Source organism: Sorex fumeus, unplaced genomic scaffold, assembly GCF_029834395.1.
Source record: "Sorex fumeus unplaced genomic scaffold, SorFum_2.1 ptg000018l, whole genome shotgun sequence".
NCBI lineage: Eukaryota > Metazoa > Chordata > Mammalia > Eulipotyphla > Soricidae > Sorex > Sorex fumeus.
The window spans coordinates 5,014,123-5,033,711 of NW_026606075.1; the positions used below are offsets into that span (position 1 = coordinate 5,014,123).

A 19,589-nucleotide genomic window follows, 5' to 3' on the forward strand; every position below is an offset into this window, starting at 1 on the left:
AAGTATTTATAGCACAACCAAAAAGTAAATTAGCACTAATCGATAGTAGAGTTCATTAGCACTTCAAATGTGGGAATGACTTCTTTTCCAGATTGCATTAATGGTTTTATGTTAGTCAGATTGCTTTGCATGGCTATTAGAGGTACTTGAATTTGCTCTATTAAAGCTGCATGCCATTAAGCTGCATGCTCTTTCTCAATTACTTTCACCTTTTGTCTGATCTCAAAGTTGCGTGTTTTAAGAACAACATGCCATAATTAATAGCTCCTGCTTGAATTTTTCCCTTGACTTTTGACATAGAGGACAATAGTAGATTATGGGTAAGCTGGATTTAGTAAGTCTGTAAGAAAGGCTTTATAGAGCTGGCACTATAATAATACAGTGAGATTTGAGAACCGTAAGAATCAGCCCCTGGAGCTGTCTCTTGATGTTCACTTTAATTTCTTTAAAAAAAAAAACAACAAAACACCTGCATAGAGGCTGGGATTGAAAGGGAGGAAAAACATAAATAAAGGAGTGAGTCATAATGTCTCAAAGGGGGGGAAAAGTGTCATCATAAAATCCAAAGGCTACCTATATGAGTATAAATCTTGTTCTGTTTTTCATGTCCTGTATCATTATAAAAATCATGATCTTAATTTTTTTTAATGTAGGAGTACTGGTATTTATTCAGCCATTGATAAGCTTGATTGAATTGGGCATAAACTCCACATTACTTTTTAAATTTTTTTTAATTGGATATCCAGGAGATAGACCTTTACAAAGCTGATCATAATTGGGTTTCAGTCATACAATGGTCCAGCACCCATCCCTCCACTTGTGCACATTTCCCACCACCAATGTCCCCTAATTCCCAACCACTATCCCCCACCCCCACCTCCAACCCCACTCCCAGTCTCTTTCTATGGGAGGCACTTTCCTTCTTGTTCTCTTTCTCCTTCTCTTTTTTCTGCATTATGGTTTGCAATACAGATGCTAAGGTCATTTGGTATTTTTATCAGGACGTTAAGGTTGGAGTAGCATTTCAATTGGGTGGCCACTTTGGGTTGTGGATGTGACTGCTGAGTCTTCAGGAAGTACAGGGAGGTGAGGGGAGGTAGCCCACCCTGACCCCCAAGAAAGCATGGGGATTTCAGTCACAAAACCTGCATAAAAGAATTTTCAGCACAGTCTTAATTTTTTAAGATATAAAATTAAAACCAAGATTGGCATATGTATCTTCTCACATAAAGATCCAGCACTACCACAACATTCAACCCACAGCATTCAAGTTGTCTATCTCCTCAAAATATCTTTTTTTGTAATCTGTGCCCCATTTTGTCTGACAGCCTCAAATGTATTAGAGACAACAGATTGAGGGGCAATTTTCAGTTGTTCACATTAAACTTTGGCAACTTTTGAAGAAAAAGATTGCCAGTTTTCATTCATTGTTAATATGAAATGCAACAATTTGCTACTAAACCTATTTTTTACAAAAATAAGAGAAATGGTCACACTACCAGTTGTCCTATAAAATTTTTATTTTTCATAATCTAAGTACAATTATTGCATCTTAGGCCAACCACCAGTATTTGGTGCTTATTTAAATCACATGTGAAAAGAGGGAGAAATCAAAGTAAGTCATATCAGTAAAAATAAGACAATGTAATGAAATTTGGGCCTACTCAGTTTGAATAGAAGATGGATGATATGAAAGTAATTTTCATAAAGATCAAGTCATTTCAGTGATATTTCCAAAGCATAATGCATTTAATTCCATTTGTCTTGGGTGGTGCCTACAGAGAGCTGGGAAGTGTTGATCTGAAGAAGAAATTTTTGAATGATAACATAATTCCATTCCTAACAAACCCAGACTAAGAAAAGTGCCCAGATTTTTCAAGAAATTATTATATGCCACTGAATAAGTAGTATATCTGGGGACAAGATGTTCTATAAAGTATTAAAAGCAAAGTGAGTCTTGAACACTCTCATCAGCTGGTACTTTCTATTGCAACTAATTCTGTAGGTGTTCCCTTGTAAATTTCAAACCCTATTTATAAGAGAATAGGCCACATCATGGAAGCCACCAGGAGGTCATCACTATAACCCTGGCACTAAAAACTCAACTCTTCAAAATGATCACCCCCAAGAGATGAAACAAAAGAAGGTCAGGAGGTAGAGATGCCTTGAATAGTTGGGTTCCTCCCTCTTGTCTAGTTCACTTTAAATTTAAAACTGACTAAATATGTTAGTGAATCCTCCCAAATTAATGAGCTATTGAATGGGAAATTTAAAAAAAATTAGATTCCAGGTTTTTTGGATTTCAAGTGTAATGCTATTTTCATCTCATAATCTGCTTCTTATGCTCTGAAATAACTCAAATTTTATAGCATTTCTCCTGCTCCACCCCAGGCATGCTGTGATATATTCAACCCTTTTTCATTACTTTCTGGGTACTGGGATAAATATTTCAGTGTAAAGTCTAATTTAATCATCATCTCAATCACTCAGTGAACAAGATTCTTGGATAATCATTTCACAGTTTAAGGAATGGTAACATGATTTACTCCAATCATCCGCGTAGACTGTTGTAAACTGAGCAAAATCTGAAGGTGCTCCCACAAACCTGTACTGGGGTGGTCCAACCTCTCCTGCATCAATATCTGCACACCATAGCGCTATTTGCAGATATTTGTATCAATTCATAGCACATAATATTAATCTATATTGACATATGAATAGCTACTAATAAATCTATAGACATGTCAATTGCATATAGCCTAAAATGTCTTTAACATTGTACATTTTTATAGGCATTGTTTTATATTTCTTGGAATATGATTCTATGTCTACTATTTTGGTTCCTTGGGGTAAGAGGTCCATTTTTTTTTAAATTGTTATTAGTGAGACATCATGAGGTACAGTTGTAGACTTACAAATTTTTGTGCTTGTGGGTTTCAAAAGAGGTCCATTTTTAATGTTTCTATTAATGTTTGCAAAACTTCATAACTATTAAATATTGTCAAATGTTTGAGAATATTGAAGGCAAAATTATGAAATTCTCTGAGGAAATATGTATATAAAATAAAGGCTAATAAGAATGTTCTAAAATAAGACATTAACTAAAAAATTTTTATGGTTTCTCCATGGCACATGATGTAATGCAATTTTTGTTTCATTTTGTTTTGTTTTGGGGCCACACTCAATGGTGCTCAGGGTGTACTTCTAGCTCTGCATTCAGGGATCACCCTGAAGGGGTTTGAGAAACCGTATGCATTGCTGGGCATCAAACCCAGGTCAGCCACCTGCAAGGTAAGTGCCCTCCCTGCTGTACCATCTCTCCAGCCAGATATATGCAATTATTAATGAAAAATTCATAAACTATTTAATGGAATTTTATTTTGTGGCATGTTAAGCTGAAGATTAGGTGAAACTATTTTTATTATCTACAATAATCTACATGATGACATGTATGGATAGTTCAGTGGGTGGGGCATTTGCCTTGCAAGCGGTCATCATGGCCGACCCGAGTTCGATTCCTCCGCCCCTCTTGGAGACCCCGGCAAGCTACTGAGAGTATCTCGTCTGCACGGCAGAGCCTGGCAAGCTCCCTGTGACGTATTCGATATGTCAAACACAGTAACAAGTCTCACAATGTTACTGGGCCCACTTGAGCAAATCTATGAACAATGGGAGGACAGTGACAATGACAGTGACATAAATAATATTAACAATTATATCATGAAAATGGAATTACAGATGGTTTAATTTTAACCTAATTACATTTTATAAAATAAGTATGATACTTTAATAATAATGGGAAAATTTTAAGAAAAAATAAATGAACACTCATCACTTTCAGGATACTGCGCTATACTGTTTGAAATCTCCTGACCTGATTCTCACCCTGACCTCAGATGAAGTCACACCCCTCACAGGGCTAAAATCACAAACTATGTAGATTATAGGCAGGAATTCATTTTTACAGTAGTTTAAAAATGGTGTTTTATCAAGTTAAATTGTCTTACCTTGTAGGAAGAAAAAGAATCAGTATTAAAAACTAGAATATTTTGCAGCAATGCTTATGATTTAAACCCTGAATTAGAGGAAAATATGATATGCTTCGGGACACTGGATGGTTCTTGTAGGTTATTAATGACCTCTAGCACATTCTGTGCCTTCATTTTATCCCTGGACTTCTCAAAGTCATGGCGTATGGCTTTTGGCATCCCCAAATGATGCTGAATCGTATTTTGTTGCTTTAAAGCATAAAAATATCTCATTTCCAGTTTCTTGATAAATCCTGATCCTATGCTTCTAAGTAAAAAAAAATTCTAGAGTGGTCCAGAGAGTTGACATAAACCCTGAGACAAGTCTGTCTCCAGAATTCCTCAGTCCCACAGCCTCGGTCCGGTGCCAAGCTTGCAAGTACTAGATGGATGGACACCCACATATGTAGAAATACTACATTCTTCCGATTGTTTACAACTGCAAGACTAGCTCACTTCCCACTTCCATTCAAGGCCTCAGGTTGGTGGTAGTGCTTCCAGATCAGTAGGGCACATGTTTTGCTTTTGGATAAGACTCCAGTTCTCTCTGGTAAGAAACAATAGCTTCAACCATGCTGTCAATTTCCTGACTTCTCTGCTGACACGTGTTGATGCTATTAAATTAGAGAGGATTCCACAAAAATCAATGTTAGTTTTGTAGAGCTTAATTCTGCAGAATTTTCTTTGAAAGCTAATTCCTAAGTCCTGATAAAGCAGAAGACACACTGACCAAATGCTCCGAGAAAACTAAGAAAACTGCCTTTGTTATGTCCATTTGTGTGGAGAGTGGTCTCAGCATGGTTGTGGCTGGTTCTGGAGGTCTTCGGCTGCTGGAGCTCTGCTCGGGGCAGTGAGGGAAACTCAACCCGCCCCCCCCCCCTCAAAGGGGCCCCAGTGAGGACAGCCAGGCGCGGGGGCAGAAGACTCTGCCCATGTCTCAATCATGCTGAGACCACTCTCTACACGCATGAAGGTACTGGCAGAGGAACAAAGGCATGCGGGTCCTGGGGCTGAGATCTCCAAGCCTGCTCGGATCAGGGCTGAGCATCCTCCATACAGATCCGTCATCTTCCAGTAGGCAGGGATCACACCCACCAACTGGCCCCCTGGCTCCGTGTAATCCCATCAACGGCCAAGACCCAGAGACTATAAAACCCAGCTCCTGGAAGAGAACAGTGCAGAATCTCCTGCCCCCATGCCTGGCTGTCCTTGCTGGGGCCCCTTGGAGGGGGGCGGGTTGAGTTTCCCTCCCTGCCCTGAGCAGAGCTCTGGCAGCCGAAGACCTCCAGAACCAGCCACAACCATGCTGAGACCACTCTCCACACACATAAAGGTACCGGCAGAGGAACAAAGGCATGAGGGTCCCAGGGCTGAGATCTCCAAGCCTGCTTGGATTGGGGCTGAGCATCCTCCACCCAGATCCTCCATCTTCCAGTAGGCAGGGATCACACCCACCAACTGACCCCCTGGCACTGTGTAATCCCATCAACGGCCAAGACCCAGAGATTATAAAACCCAGCTCCAGGAAGTGCGTGGCCACATTTGCAGCCCCGGACATCTTATTGTCTCATTCTTACTTTGGACAACCTGGCAGGCTACCAAATGTAACCTGCCCACATGGCAGAGTCAGGCAAACTCCCCGTAGTGTACCCAATATGCCAAATACCAGTAACAATGATGGGTCTCATTCTCCTAACCCTGAAAGGGCCTTGAAGATGGCACTTTTTAAAGTCTCAGGGCTAGGATGAAGGAGACGTTACTGGTGCCTGCTTGAGGCAATGGACGAACAACAGGATGATCGTAATCGTGATCATTATATCCATCCAACAAGATAATTCTGCAGGGTGAAATATCTCTGTGCAGCCCCTAATTTCTCCAGGGTCCCTGGTCTATATTTCCCTCAGAGGAGCTGGTGTGTTGAGGAAGGACGTCATTCCTGACTCTCTTCTTCCTACCAAACTCAACAGAGGAGCTTTATGGTGATGTGACGGCAAGGGGAAGAGGAAGAGAGGCTGTGAACGTGGCAAGTGACAGGTGGTGACCCGGGACAGCCAGCTAGTTGCAGAGATGGTGATGAGACAGGTGGACATGCCCTTCACTCTCTGCTCTTACAGGTCTGTTCTTCCAAGACAGTGACATAAGTTACAAAGCTGAAACATTTGCTGCTGTGCAAGGATGTCGCTCTGTGGTCCATACTGGCAGGTGGCTGGGGATGTCACAGTGAGAGTGTGTCCCTTCAAGAGTCAAGATGTGCTACTTTGACTGGTACTTAATAATGGGAGGGCTGTTCCTCTTAAAGTCTCGTACTCTTAACTAAAACTGAAGACTTTGATTGCGTCACTTTCTCTCATCAGCTCTTGACCTGTCTCAACTGCTGTGAAGATTATCCAGAGTATGGCTGTGGCATTTCTTCAGTTCTACTTCTGCTAGCCATGACGGTCTGGTTGGGGAGGGGGGAGGACAAGTCAAAGAGAAGCAGAAAGTCAAACCAGCACTTACTGAAAGGAACCAGGGGCACCCAGGACTAGGGTGTCACACCATGATAAAGTACATGCTTTGCAGGAGTCCTGGGTTTGACCTCTGGAAAAAAAAACATCCAGAGAGAGTTTGTAGAGTCACTGAGACACTGGAACTGCATACAATACTTCTTTTAATAATTTAAGGTTTTATTTTTTAATTTTAAAAGTATGGAATGCATATACAACGAAATACTCTGCAGCTACGAGGAATAAGGAAATCACGCAATTGGCCTCACTTGTATGGAACTGGAGAGGCTCACGTTGAGTGGAGTGAGTCAGGACAGATACCTCTGATCTCACATGTCTGTGATATAGAGAAGAAAAACAATAGGAGGGGATGCAAGCTTTTAAGATTACCCCTTAATCTAGATCATAAAAATGAGAGTATCAAGGAAACAAAGAAATTGGGAGAAATGGAGAGTAGAAATAGGTGGAACATTGTATGACATTTTGTAACTGTGTATCTCACAGTGACTCAATAAAAAAATAATCAAATAAATAAAAGACTAGTTGGACAGAAGGCGCCAGGAGCGGTCACCAGGTTCTATCCCACTAGTGGTGTCCAAATGGCCTATATGTATATCTTTAAGCCACAGATCCAAGAACACTGGAAGCAGGAAACCCAAACTACAAGAACCAAATTGAAAACTATGCATGTCTAAGACGCAGGCTGGGGGTGGGAGGGAACTTGAGGACACTGGTGGAGGGACATGAACACTGGTGGGGGATTGGTGCTGGAACATTGTGTGCCTGAAACTCAATAATGAATAACTACGTGAATTACGGTGCCTTAACATTAAACATAAATTAGTGGTGCTGGAATAGCTCATGCATGAAATCCTATTAATGACGGTTCATAAACCATGGTGCTCCCGCATTAAAAACATATAATAACAAAATGAGAATGCAAAAAAATAAACAAATTTAATAATTTGGGGGGCCACCCCCCCAGAGCCAGGAATTACTCCTGGCTCGGTGCTCAGGATCACTCCTGTGCTGTGCTCAGAGGATCAATACGGGACACATGGGACTGAGCTTGAGTCTGCTGTATGCAAAACCAGTGCCCTCCCTGCTGTACTACCTCTCCGGACTCAGTAGCAAATGTTCTTTATAGGGGCAAACCACTGGTGTGCTCTGAACCAGCAGTGCCTCGTCCAGTGAATTCCCACCACAGCCTCACAAACACCCATCACATGCGCCACCTCTTCTCCCAGAATATCCTCAGGAGCTGTGGAGATGGTTCACCACGTGGAACAGAGGTGCAAGAAGCTGGATTGCCGTCCTGCAGGGACTCTGGCGACCCCAAGGCACCTCAGGACAATCTTTCCAAAGTCTTTACTTATGTTTATTAGGTATAAAAAATGACTGGAGGTTTCTGCAGAAAGAGAACTTAAATTTTAATAGAATAACAGCCATTTGTGTCTGCATCACATCACATTTTAATGAAAAGAATCGCTCTCTTGCATTCCCATCCACGATGGTTTGTATGAAAAATTATATTAATAGAAATCTGCCAGGAAAGAGACTGAATTGCTCTAACAGGGACGTTCTATTAGAAAGAAGCCTGGAGTCCAAGCAACAAATCATTCCTACCTAAGAAATAAGAGGGTGATTAAACTTCGTGTCTGTGTGATCACGGAAAAACAGGGAGTGTGTCACGCGGAGTGTTCTCTCTACTCCTTGATGTGTTCTGCCAGTATTTCAAAAGCAAATATCAGTGCCAGCTGGGACAGAAAGCCGGAGAAATTTGTTTGTCTGGAGGCTCCATTCCCGTCTCCCTTTGTCTCGTAGCTGTCCCTGGGGGTGTATGTTGGGGGCAGCAGAGTACAGAGGGGACACAGGGGGCGGCCACTTGCGGGCTGCTGCGATATGCTCTCCACGGGTGCTCATCCCCCAGCAGCAGTGTCTGGGAGCCTCTATTTTTGTCCCACTTTCCAGGCAGCTCCAGGGAAATAGTTCACATTGTGTCCACCAGAGCAAGTGACGAGCGTCACTCAGAAGGGATCAGATGAAGCGCGGGGTCAGCTGTGTCCTGCACCGTCTCTGCATCTCCAGGACAAGTGCCAACTAAAAGGAGCCCAAGGGTTCTTCCAGCTGAAAAAGGTAGAGGCACACTCAAGAATTTTGTGGAAGATTTTTAAAACCTGGGAGCTTTGAAAAAAAGTTGAAGACATTGAACGGGTATTGTATAGTTATGCCTCAGGTTAGGAATCAGACTGGTTTGCTAAATCCAAACGTAGTGGCATCAGCCAGGAGTTTGCTAGAAAGGTTGTTAGGCTTTCGAATGTTAACCTCGGGCCTGCTGAATCAGAATCTGAATTTTAACAAGATCCTTAGTCGATTCAAGGAAAGCCTGAGAACTGTTAGCCCAGGTGGTTCTGGACTTTATCCTGGGCAAATAAGACTGACTTGGAAAAGAAAATACACATACCTGTCTGGACATAAAGAAAGTACAGATCACTTCATAGAAATGAATATGGTGTGAAACATGGGTCTCAGCAGATGCTGTTAGACTCAAGGTGGGGGTTATTATATAATATGTTGAAGGTGCCAACAAATCCTTGGCTTCCATCCTGAAAACAGAGTAAAGACTCAAAAACAACCCCACAGAAGCTAAAGCTTGACTTGAGATTGAGTCCCACAAATTCCTGAAAGGAGAAGCCCCTCGGACCTGGTGGACAGCAGGAGGCGTCTCCCTCTCCTTATCATGATAAAAAGTTGACCTTGAGGGGCTGGAGTGATAGCCCAGCGGGTAAGGAGATTGCCTTGCACGCGGTCGACCTGGGTTCGATTCCCAGTATCCCATATGGTTCCCCAAGCACTGCCATAAGTGATTCCTGAGTGCATGAGCTAGCAGTAACCCCTGTGCTTCACTGGGTGTGACCCAAAAAGAAAAGAAAAAAAGTTGACCTTGAACATTGGAGTTCGATGAGGCCCAAGTTGATTGCAACAGGACCGTGATGGCAGTGGTTCTGTGCAAAGAGGTTCTGCCGGGGAGCACACATGGGAGACCAAGAACAGAACGGGCCTTTCAGAACAGAGCTGACACTGGCCTCCTCACCCTGCAGTCTAGTGACTCCAGACTGTCTCTTTGAAGAAATCAAACACACAGTTTGTTTCAGCAGCTGCAGGAGGTGAACCATGCACTGAGGAGCCCCTGACCTCCAGCACACAAGGACGTGAAGCTCCGAGAATACAAGCCCCGTGCCAGGCTCAGCCAGCGAAGACCGAGATGGTGTGCCTGGGACATTGTCTGCTTCAGTGAGTATTGTTGCAATTACATAGCTCCCCGCTGCTAATGGCAGCAGCGTCCCACCCTGTCCCCCTGTAGCCGTCTCTAAACCTTAGAAAGTGTCCTTCTAGATGAGCTTTCTGGATCCCCCCAAACCAGGTCTTCATTTTCCAGGTCCATTTCAATCTAGTTGCATGTCTGATGTCTGTCATAGCTCCATGGAGTTGATGGCCACCCAGCAAGGTATTCTCACCCAAATACAGCCTTCCCTAATTCCACAGCCATCTAGTCCTTCAGCTCTCTAACTATTACGTCATCACACCAGACAAGTTCTCTCTATGCAAATGCACCTAAAAACTAGGTCTTTTCACCCCACACCCAGTGATGCTCAGGGGTTATCCGTGACTCTGAACTCAGAAATCATTTCTGTTGCTCCTCGGGGGACCATATGGGATGCTGGAGATGAACTTGGGTTGGCCACATGCAAGGCAAACGCCCTACTCATGTCCTATCGCTCCAGCCCCTGGTTTCCTCTGTTACTGCTCCCATAACCCTCTTCTGGGAAAATTCTGGGTCCACCATTGTCCCCTAATTTATCAGCAAACTAAGTAAAAGCATTCATGGTTATTATCTGGAAATTATGTTAAGTTTAGCTCCTGCTTAACTTTTCGTTTCACTTTGTTTTTATTGTTTTTTGACCCACACCCATCAGTGCTCAGGAACTACTCCCAGCTCTGTGCTCAGGGCCACACATGGCAGGGCTCAGGGGACTGTGCAGTGCCAGGCTCTGAACACGGGCCTCCTAAAGACAGTCTATGCTCCGGTCATTGAGTTCTCTCTCCCGTTGTCCCTGTTTCTTAACTTTCATCTAGGGATTTTCTCTTTCCACTAAGGTCACTTGTTTGTTTCTTCCTGAAGCCAATACTGAGAACAAAGCCAGTTTATCCAGAGTAGATAATGGGGATGATTTAAATAGTTACCAACTGAGAAGCTCATAATACTTCCTAAGCACTTGGACACTTAATTCCTGGCTCTTAGCAACACTGTCACCCTTACTCTTAGGGCAGAGTGACTTTGAATGAGCCTGACTCTGGGTTTTAAATTCCACACCAGGGGCTGGAGAGATAGTACATGGGTAGGGCTTTTGCTTTGCATGTGGCCAACCCAGGTTCACCCCCAGCATCCCATATGGTCCCCTGAGGAGTGCCAGAAACGATTTCTGAATTCAGAGTCATGGATAATCCCTGAGCATCACTGGCTGTGGCCCACAACCCCTAAAACAAACAAATTAATAAAGCAAATTCCACATCACTGTCCTTTAGTAATCAAACAGACCAAATTCTCTTGAAAGAAAATTTTTAAAAAGCAGAAGTTTCATCTAGTGGTGACGAATGTGACCCAGAGACACATTGTCCTAGTCCTAACTGGATGCATATTTATCCTGTGGAAAATGACTCAATCCCCAAAGCAATTAGACACCTTGATTTAACACATAACCTAAACCTCAGATAATCAGGCTGTTGCCATAGACTTGGATTTTTGACATGTAAAGTTTACAACAAAGGGGGAAAAAAATCATAGGATTTTGTCTTCAATCTACAAATACCTTCCAGGACCACTGAAGTTGCTTAAGATCTTAAGCCTATTCCCATTGTATCCTTGAGCAAGAAGCACCAAATATCAATGAAAAGCCTCTTTCATTTTTGCCTGACCTGCACTTTTTTCACTTAACCTGGATTTCACGTAAATCCACTGGGTTTTATGTTGCTCTTCAGGAACTTTCTCCAAGAGAGTACTTCATTTTGTCTGGGGGTTAGCTGAAGAATCTCATGCTTGAAGTATCCTTCTTGGTGAACTCAAATTGCTTGCAGGGAAAGTCCACAGTGATGCCAGAAGCTTCTGGAAACAGCCCCAGCAAAATAGACCAGGAACTCTTATGACTGGGGCCTGTCGTCCCTACTTTGCTGGGAAATGACGGATGCATTTTTTGTGCGAATTAAAAAATTCTTGGCAGTTCAAAGAAGTGTTGGCAGGCTGTCTAAAGAGACTGACTCTCTGGCGGGACAACAGCCATACACGGCTTAGCCACGAAGCACAGGATTGTGATCTTACAGTGACTGTTCTCTCAAGCACACCGCAGAACAGACGTGCTACACTGAAGAGCGTTTCCCTGTGTTGCTCACCTCTGAATCACTATCCCCCCCAGAGCAGTTAGCTGTAAGGGAGGAGGTTAGGAGTGGAGAGTGACTTCTTTGGGTCAGTGGGACTAAAAATGGGAGCCATTTGTTCTGAAACTGAAAAACAGCCACGTCATGACTTGCATCCTAGTTCATTCCACTTTCCTGTTCTCTGAGCTTCACGCAAACCTTTCATAAACCAACTTGTTAGAGGAAGCTTTCCCTGACCCCTAGGCTGAGGAGGTTACTGATCAGCAATGCCAGCACATTTCTCAGGCCTTTTGTGTTTTCCAGGCTGTGTCTTTCCTGTATTTCTCAGACAATGTACTTGGCACTGAGTGTGTGTGCTCAACGCTCCGGCTGCAGATCAAGCTACAACTTCTCCAGCTAATGCTGTCACCACTATCGACTCGGTGTGATTTAACAGCAAGAGCACTTGAGTAGGACCTACAGAGCATCCTCGGCACCTCCAGAACACTGCTTCCTCTCCTTGCTCTTGGGGGTTCCTAGTCCCATCCTGCTCACTAACCAATGTCAAACACATTTTGGGGACCTGAACTTGGCTCGGTTGTTTGGACAGGAATTTTCCTCTGCCCGACTTCTTTTCTTCTTCACTCTATACTTTAGTCCTAGATGTAAAATCTGGTTATTCATTCAGTTGAAATGAGAAGCCTGGGGCCGGCCTGGGGACAGCTCAAGTAATAGAGCACACAGCTGATCTCATTAGGTCTTTTTTTTCCTTTTTTGGGTCACACCCGGCAATGCACAGGGGTTACTCCTGGCTCTATATTCAGGAATTACTCCTGGAAGTGCTCAGGGGACCAATATGGGATACTGGGAATTAAACCCAGGTCGGTCGCGTGCAAGGCAGACACCCTATCCACTGTGCTATCACTCCAGCCCCATGCGTTAGGTCTTGAGTCTGATCCCTGGCACCACATGATCCCTGAGTGCCACCAAACCTGAGTGGCACACCCCTGACCCCAAGCCCTGCACCATCAGGCTCATCATATGGCTGAGCACTACCAGGAGTGGCCCTGAGCCGCAGCATCAGGAGACAGCAGTGGGGAGGGGGCGTGGCTATTAAAAACAGACTGAATACAGAGGCTGGAGTGATAGTACACTGGGTAGGGCACTTGCCTTGAACGTGACCCAGGTGCCATCACCAGAACTCCATATGGTTCCCTAAGCACCTGAAAGGGCAATTCTTCAGTGCAGAGCCAGGGGGGACAAACCGAGCATCGCCAGGTGTGGCCAAAATATGCCCCCTCCCCCCCCAAAAAAACAGACTGAGTATAAGACATCCATTCTCACCCAATATGTGACTTCTTAGAAAAATGTGGAAGGGGTTGGGGGGGTCTCACAAGTGGTGCTCAGTGATGCCTAGGGCTGACTCCTGGCAGGGCTGGAGACCATATGCATAATGCAACTGGCTTACTCTCTCTGGTCCCATGTCTTTTAAATGGAAGGTTATTTTGAACTAATTGCAAACAATCCTGTGTTCCCATTATGGATCAATCCCTAACTTAACTCGAGTTACTCTATAGGGAGTAGCAATTCTATAGGGACTAGGGTTAATTTATTGGCCTGGATGTGAAACTCATGCCTGTATTCTTGGGTCTGTAGCTTTGGAAAAGTCACATAATTTGTGTGCATTAATTTGCGTGCATTAAGTTTTCTCGTCTATGAGCATGGGATTTCTGATAGTATAACTCTTCTAAGGATTGCATCTGATGTGTTGCACACTTTGCTACTCTTTTTTTTTAAATGCTTTTTGGGTCACATCCAGCAATGTTCAGGGGTTATTCCTGACTCTGCACTCAGGAATTACTCCTGTTAGTGCTCAGGGAACATATGGGATGCTGGGAATCGAACCCAGGTCAGCCGCGTGCAAGGCAAATGCCCCACCCGCTGTGCTATTGCTCCAGCCCCACTTTGGTACTTTTTTATTGTTGTAATTCATTGTACAAAAGTTGACTGAGACTTTTCTAGGTGCAGAACTTTGTGCTACATAGTAAAGTAAAGGTAAAGGCCCTCCCGTTGATCGTCGATTTGCTCGAGCGGGCCCAGTAACGTCTCCATTGGAGACTTTGTTGTTACTGTGTCTGGCATATCGAATACTCTCGGTAGCTTGCCGGGCTCTCCGAGAGGGGCGGAGGAATCGAACTCGGGTCGGCCATGTTGGCCGCATGTAAGGCGAACGCCCTACCCACTGTGCTATCGCTCCAGCCCGGTAAGTAAAGTAAAGGCCCTCCCGTTGATCATCGATTTGCTCGAGCGGGCCCAGTAACGTCTCCATTGGAGACTTTGTTGTTACTGTGTCTGGCATATCGAATACTCTCGGTAGCTTGCCGGGCTCTCATGGTGAGGATAAAACCACTATAGAATGTGATTTCCTCTCACAGAGAACTTTCCCGGTAGAAGAAACAATCCTACCGAAAGACAACAGCTACCTGTTGGGAATCACTGTGCTAGCAGCAAGGCGAGAGGCTCTGAGTCCTGTGGCACTAACCTTGGCACCGAGGGGATTCAGTCTGCTCTCAGCAAGAGACAGGATGCAGAGTCCTCCCAGACTGGAATGTGGCCTGCAAGTGAAGCTCACTTCCAAAGCAAAGGGAAGAAGCAGGACAAAGAACACATATACTTGGGGGGACATGAGTGGTTCTGTGGATTAATTGTGGTGGTGCCTGGGCTATAAAGTCTGTGAAGATAGGGGGAGGGATGTGGGGAGGGCAGAATGGCAGGATGGGGTCCAGGGGACTTAGAGCGAGGTGGAACGAGCTGACTGGAAAGGCAGTCTGCTAGGAAAATGAAAAAACTAATGTAAGTCATTTGGGAGAGAGAGAGTATGAGAAAGAAAAAGGGGAGAGGGAGAGATAGAGGGGTAGAGAGTGGGAGAAAGGCGGGTACATAGAGGGAGAGGGCAGACAGAGGGAGAGAGGAAGAGGGGAAGAGAGGGAAGGGGGTAAGACAATCTAAGAGAGGACAGAGTGGGCACTGGGGGGAAAGGAGGTGACTGGAGCATGGCTGAGGGGCTGTCATGGACCTCCAGCCACGCTAGGCAGCTCCTGGGCTGAGGGCAGTGAAGAGGCTGTGAGTCCTTCCAGAGAGCAGTGAACTTCAAATGTCCCCACCCTGGACCAGGGCAGGCAGTGAGAGGGTTGAACTTGCTGACTCTAGGGCAAAGGTTGGTGTCAAGTTGCTCAAAGAATATTGGCATAAATGGATTTATATACCAGAAAGGGGAAGACTTTGTCCCTTTCCAAACCAATGGTTTTCAAGAGTTGCTCTAAACTTGTGTGGAGGTATCTGCAGCCGGCGAGGACAGGAGACCCTCAGGTGTCTCGGTGATAAGAAAACTCCAGCTGCCCCCGGCTTGCTGCCCACCCGCCTTCTCCGGAAGTGTGAGGGGCAGAGGCTTCAGGGGGCGTTTCCCCTGCAATGCCCCATGTCACAGCAGATAAGTCTCAGCTGAGAGACCTGTCTTCCCACTCTGCTGGGTCTGGGCCGACCTGTGGTCTCCCAGTGGTTAAGGAAGCAGTCAGGACCAGGTTGACCAGGTGGTCTGGAGGAGCATTTCAAGCCCAGGTAATATCACACCAATGAGGGGTCCTGGCCAGAGACAGACACCAACTGGAAGATGAAGCACAGGAAGGAAGAAGGTCGGGAGAGGCTCACGAATGGGAGGCTGAGAAATCCTGGGCTAGAGAGACATGGTCTGGGGAAGCCATGTGCAGGCGTGTAGATGTTTTAGATATGCAGGACAGAACGGCAGAGAGAAAGGTCACATGCACGCGTGGGCCGATGCCAGGAGGAAGGCACACACCCACACGATTTTCCTCATCCTCATTCCACTACCATGCACATGCACACATGTAGGTTTGAGTATGCACCAACGGGGCCAGAGCCATCATACGGTGGGCAGGGCTTTTGCCTTGCATACAGCCCACCCACGTTTCACCTTGGGCACCCCGTATGTTCTCGGACCCCAGCCAGGAGTGATCCCTGAGTGCAGAGCCAGGAGTGAGCACAGCTGTGCCCTCCGCCCCCGAGAAAAAGTAGTTGGATTTGAATTAATTACCAGAGAACCGGAGTACTGAAAACTGACAGCGTCTTCCTATTCCCTTTTGCCCACAAAGCCATGATGGAGCGTCTTGGGACTCAATGGTCTGTGCCAGCAGATCTCAGTGAGTCCCAAGCTGTTGGGTAAGCAGGCCAGAGGTGGGAGAGCCCTGCACAATCCTGGGGTGAACCTGGGTCTTGAGATGACATCACCATTTTCTCTGGAGCAAAGTGCCCTGTATCTGTGAATTAAGGAAAATATTCTTTTTTTTTTCTTGATTTTTTTTGGTCATACCCGGCGAGGCACAGGAGATATTCCTGGCTCTCTGCACTCAAGAATTACTCCTGGCGGTGCTCACGGGACCATATGGGATTCTGGGAATCGAACCCGGGTTGCCCTGGTGCAAGGCAAACACCCTACCTGCTGTGCTATCGCTTCAGCCAGGAAAATATTCATTTAAAGTCAGTTCTTAGGGGACGCCTCATGTCCCTTTCCTAGAAGCTTTATCTGGTCTCACCTCTACCTGTCCGTCTAGGTTAATTTTTCTTGAAAAAAATTTCCTGATAAATAATTGCCTCGAAAAATGTGTGAAGCCAGGCCAGATCTATAAAGCAGCAGATTGGGCATTTGCCTTGCATGAGGCTGAGTCTGGTTCAATCCCCGGCATCCCCTATGGTTCTCCAAACACTGCCAGGAGCAAGACCTGAATGCAGGGACGGAAGTAACCCCTGAGCATTGACCAGTGTGGCTCCAAATTAAAAACAAAAGAAAAAAAGCGGGCCATGCATCCTATCTTGCTCCAGAAATGTTGACATTTGATGTTAGTATATATCCTGAAACTCAGCTTCTTTGGCTACTCGTTCAACTTTGCAACCGTTTGTTCATTTGGTACTCCTCATCTTTGAAAGGAATTTCCCACAACCTAGAGTACTTGGCGGTATCACCACCACATTTTTAAGAATCATAATAACATTGATGCTACAGCATATGTTTCTGTGATGCTGATCTACTAGTACTTAAAAAGTAAAGACATGTAAGAAACTTGTCTTAGAAAGTTTATTTGACCAACAGTCGACTTGAATTGGGCAGTTGACTGTTGCACAAATAAACCGGAAGAAATTAAGCACCCATTAATGTGAGTGAAAGGAAAGATTTTGATTTTGGTTTTGGGGCCATGCCCAGCAGTTCTCAGAACTTACTCCTGGCTCTGTACTCAGGGGACCATATGGGGCGTGGGCATTGAATCCAGGTTGGCTGTGCAAACAACTGTTTTACCTGTTGTTCCATCTCTCTGGCCCACAGAGGAAATATTTTTGTAGAGAAGGGGGGGGCTGAAGCAAAGCAAGAACATGATTGATTGGCTAGGGCATACATGACGGCCTTATTTCAGAAGGCCTATTTGGCTGTTCGTGAGTTGTTTCTGTTTCTTAACCTGGAGATGTTTTACAGGTTTATATTTTCATCTGTTTATGTAGGTCAAGATATTCAAGCCACCTCGTCTAATAACCCCCTTATTTGATTAATTGGACATGATCTGCGGACTGGAGAAGGCGGTCAGTGTCTTATGCAAATTATGTGAGTGCAGACATCCATGTGCATGTTAACGTGATAATGTGGTTAGTGGAGCCAAGCTTCTCAAAGTTGAGGACGAGTTTCACAGTATATCAAGACATTACAATAAAAGCTAATATCCTGCAGCAGTGCTCTCCCTTTGTGAAAAACGTGGCTTGTATAGCGAACTTCAAGAACCATGAGAGGACCAAGGTGGTAATTCAGTAGCAGAACATCCCCCTTGCACGTGTGAAGGCCATGGGTTCCACCCCCTGACACCTCAAAAATAAAATAACCAACTGCACCCTCATAAGAATATTCATTTTTGCATTTGCTGCTGTACATAAACTATCTGGGTAGTTACACATAGAAACTACGAAACCTGAGAGTATTGGCCAATATTGAGGAAAACTAATACAAAGGCTATTGTTAGATTGCATTGATATGTAAATAAAATTTTTATTCCAGAACCTCTGTTTATAAAGGTGATCATAATAGAGTAGCAGTATACAATGTTTCAACACCAATCCGACCACCCGTGTCAACTTCCCTCCACTGATGTCTCCAGATTCCCTTCCACCCCGGCAGTCTGCCCCCTTGGTGGGAACATTTTTAAGATCAATTATTGTTAGCTGGGGCCCATGCTTTATCCTGGTGGTCCTTGGTTTAGATATATACTAATACCACACCTCTACTCCACCAGTGTACCTGAGGCCTTTTACCCTTGTTCCTGTGACCTCCTATCCACTTCTTCCCCACCCCCCCAACTCCTTCCTCCCTGGCCTTTTTCATGTTTTAAGTTTTGGCTCAACTGATTTCTAGGGGATTTCCTGTCTTTGAGGATATTCATGTAAATAGGGAAGAAAACACAGTTTCGGCATAAAAGGCTACAGGGTTAGGGTAAGATCTAATTAGAACCCTATTTGGCTAGTTAGGGCCCAAATGCCAAAATGGCAATGGTTTGAAATAGTCTGCTCTTAATGTAATTTTCTTTCCACACATCTAATTCTTTATAGGTGTGGTTTTTGCAAGACGCAAAGCTTTTCAGAAACACATATGTATTGTTATTGTTCATACTTGTCACTTGAACAAAAATGATGAAAATAGAAACCAGGAGAGCTCCGACGTTTCTTGATGTCGTTGATCTCCCATGAGAAGTACAAGTCTGTTCATCTGAGTCAGTTACAAATGCAAGTCAGACTAAGGGCTGTAGACTGAGAGTTTTCCACAACTGGTCCAGACTAGTGCCAGTCTGCAGACATGAAAAGAGTCGGAAACCTCTGATGTACTACAGTGGTTATTAACTGCAGGTCTGCGGGCCAGTTCTCAGGGAGATGCAGGTGTGAAAAAGGGAAAAACCATTGCTATAGTCTCCTTCATTATTTGCTTATATTCATAGGCTACTTGTTGAATGAAACAGGTAGTACTTGTTTGCATCAGTGACTATAGATTCTCATTGGCCTTTAAGTCCTGTTAAATAGCCTGGTACTGTGTTTTGCAGACTCTTGTTTGTTCTCACAACTTGCTTGAAAGGTTGTATAGCTTTATTTCCATTGTACAGATGGGAAAAGTAAGGGTAACAAAGCTGTTGGTGAGTGTGTTCTCAATATTTTGGGGGGAGGAGGTGGGGTTTCAGCCAGAGAGATAGTACAGGAGGGAAGAAAGGGCATGTCTTAAGGCCAGGAAGATTGCTTCACAGTTGGAAGCCTGCCTTTTGAGCTAGGGGAGAGCGCAACTGGTATAGAAAATAGATCACTAAGTCAATGATGGTTGGAAGTATCGCTTGGAATGGGAGATGTGTACTGAAAGGAGATAAAGAACCAAACATGATGGCCTCTCAGTATCTTTACTGTGAACCATAATGTCCAAAGTAGAGAGACACTAAGAAGGAAATTGTCTGCCATAGAGGCAGAGGGGGGAGTGGGACAGGGTGGGAATGGTGGGAGGGATATTGGGGACATTGGTGGTCGAAAATCTATACTGGTGGAGGGATGGGTGTTCAATCATTGTATGGCTGAT

General features: G+C 44.7%; 1 long non-coding RNA gene across 1 annotated transcript; it reads left to right on the forward strand.

The window, feature by feature from the left end:
* Positions 1–9,694: 9,694 nt before the first annotated feature.
* LOC130021685 (uncharacterized) lies at positions 9,695–17,619 on the forward strand. The gene is made up of 3 exons (XR_008792190.1): positions 9,695–9,808; positions 12,251–12,396; positions 17,495–17,619. It is a non-coding gene; the product is annotated as an uncharacterized LOC130021685 (long non-coding RNA).
* Positions 17,620–19,589: the final 1,970 nt, after the last annotated feature.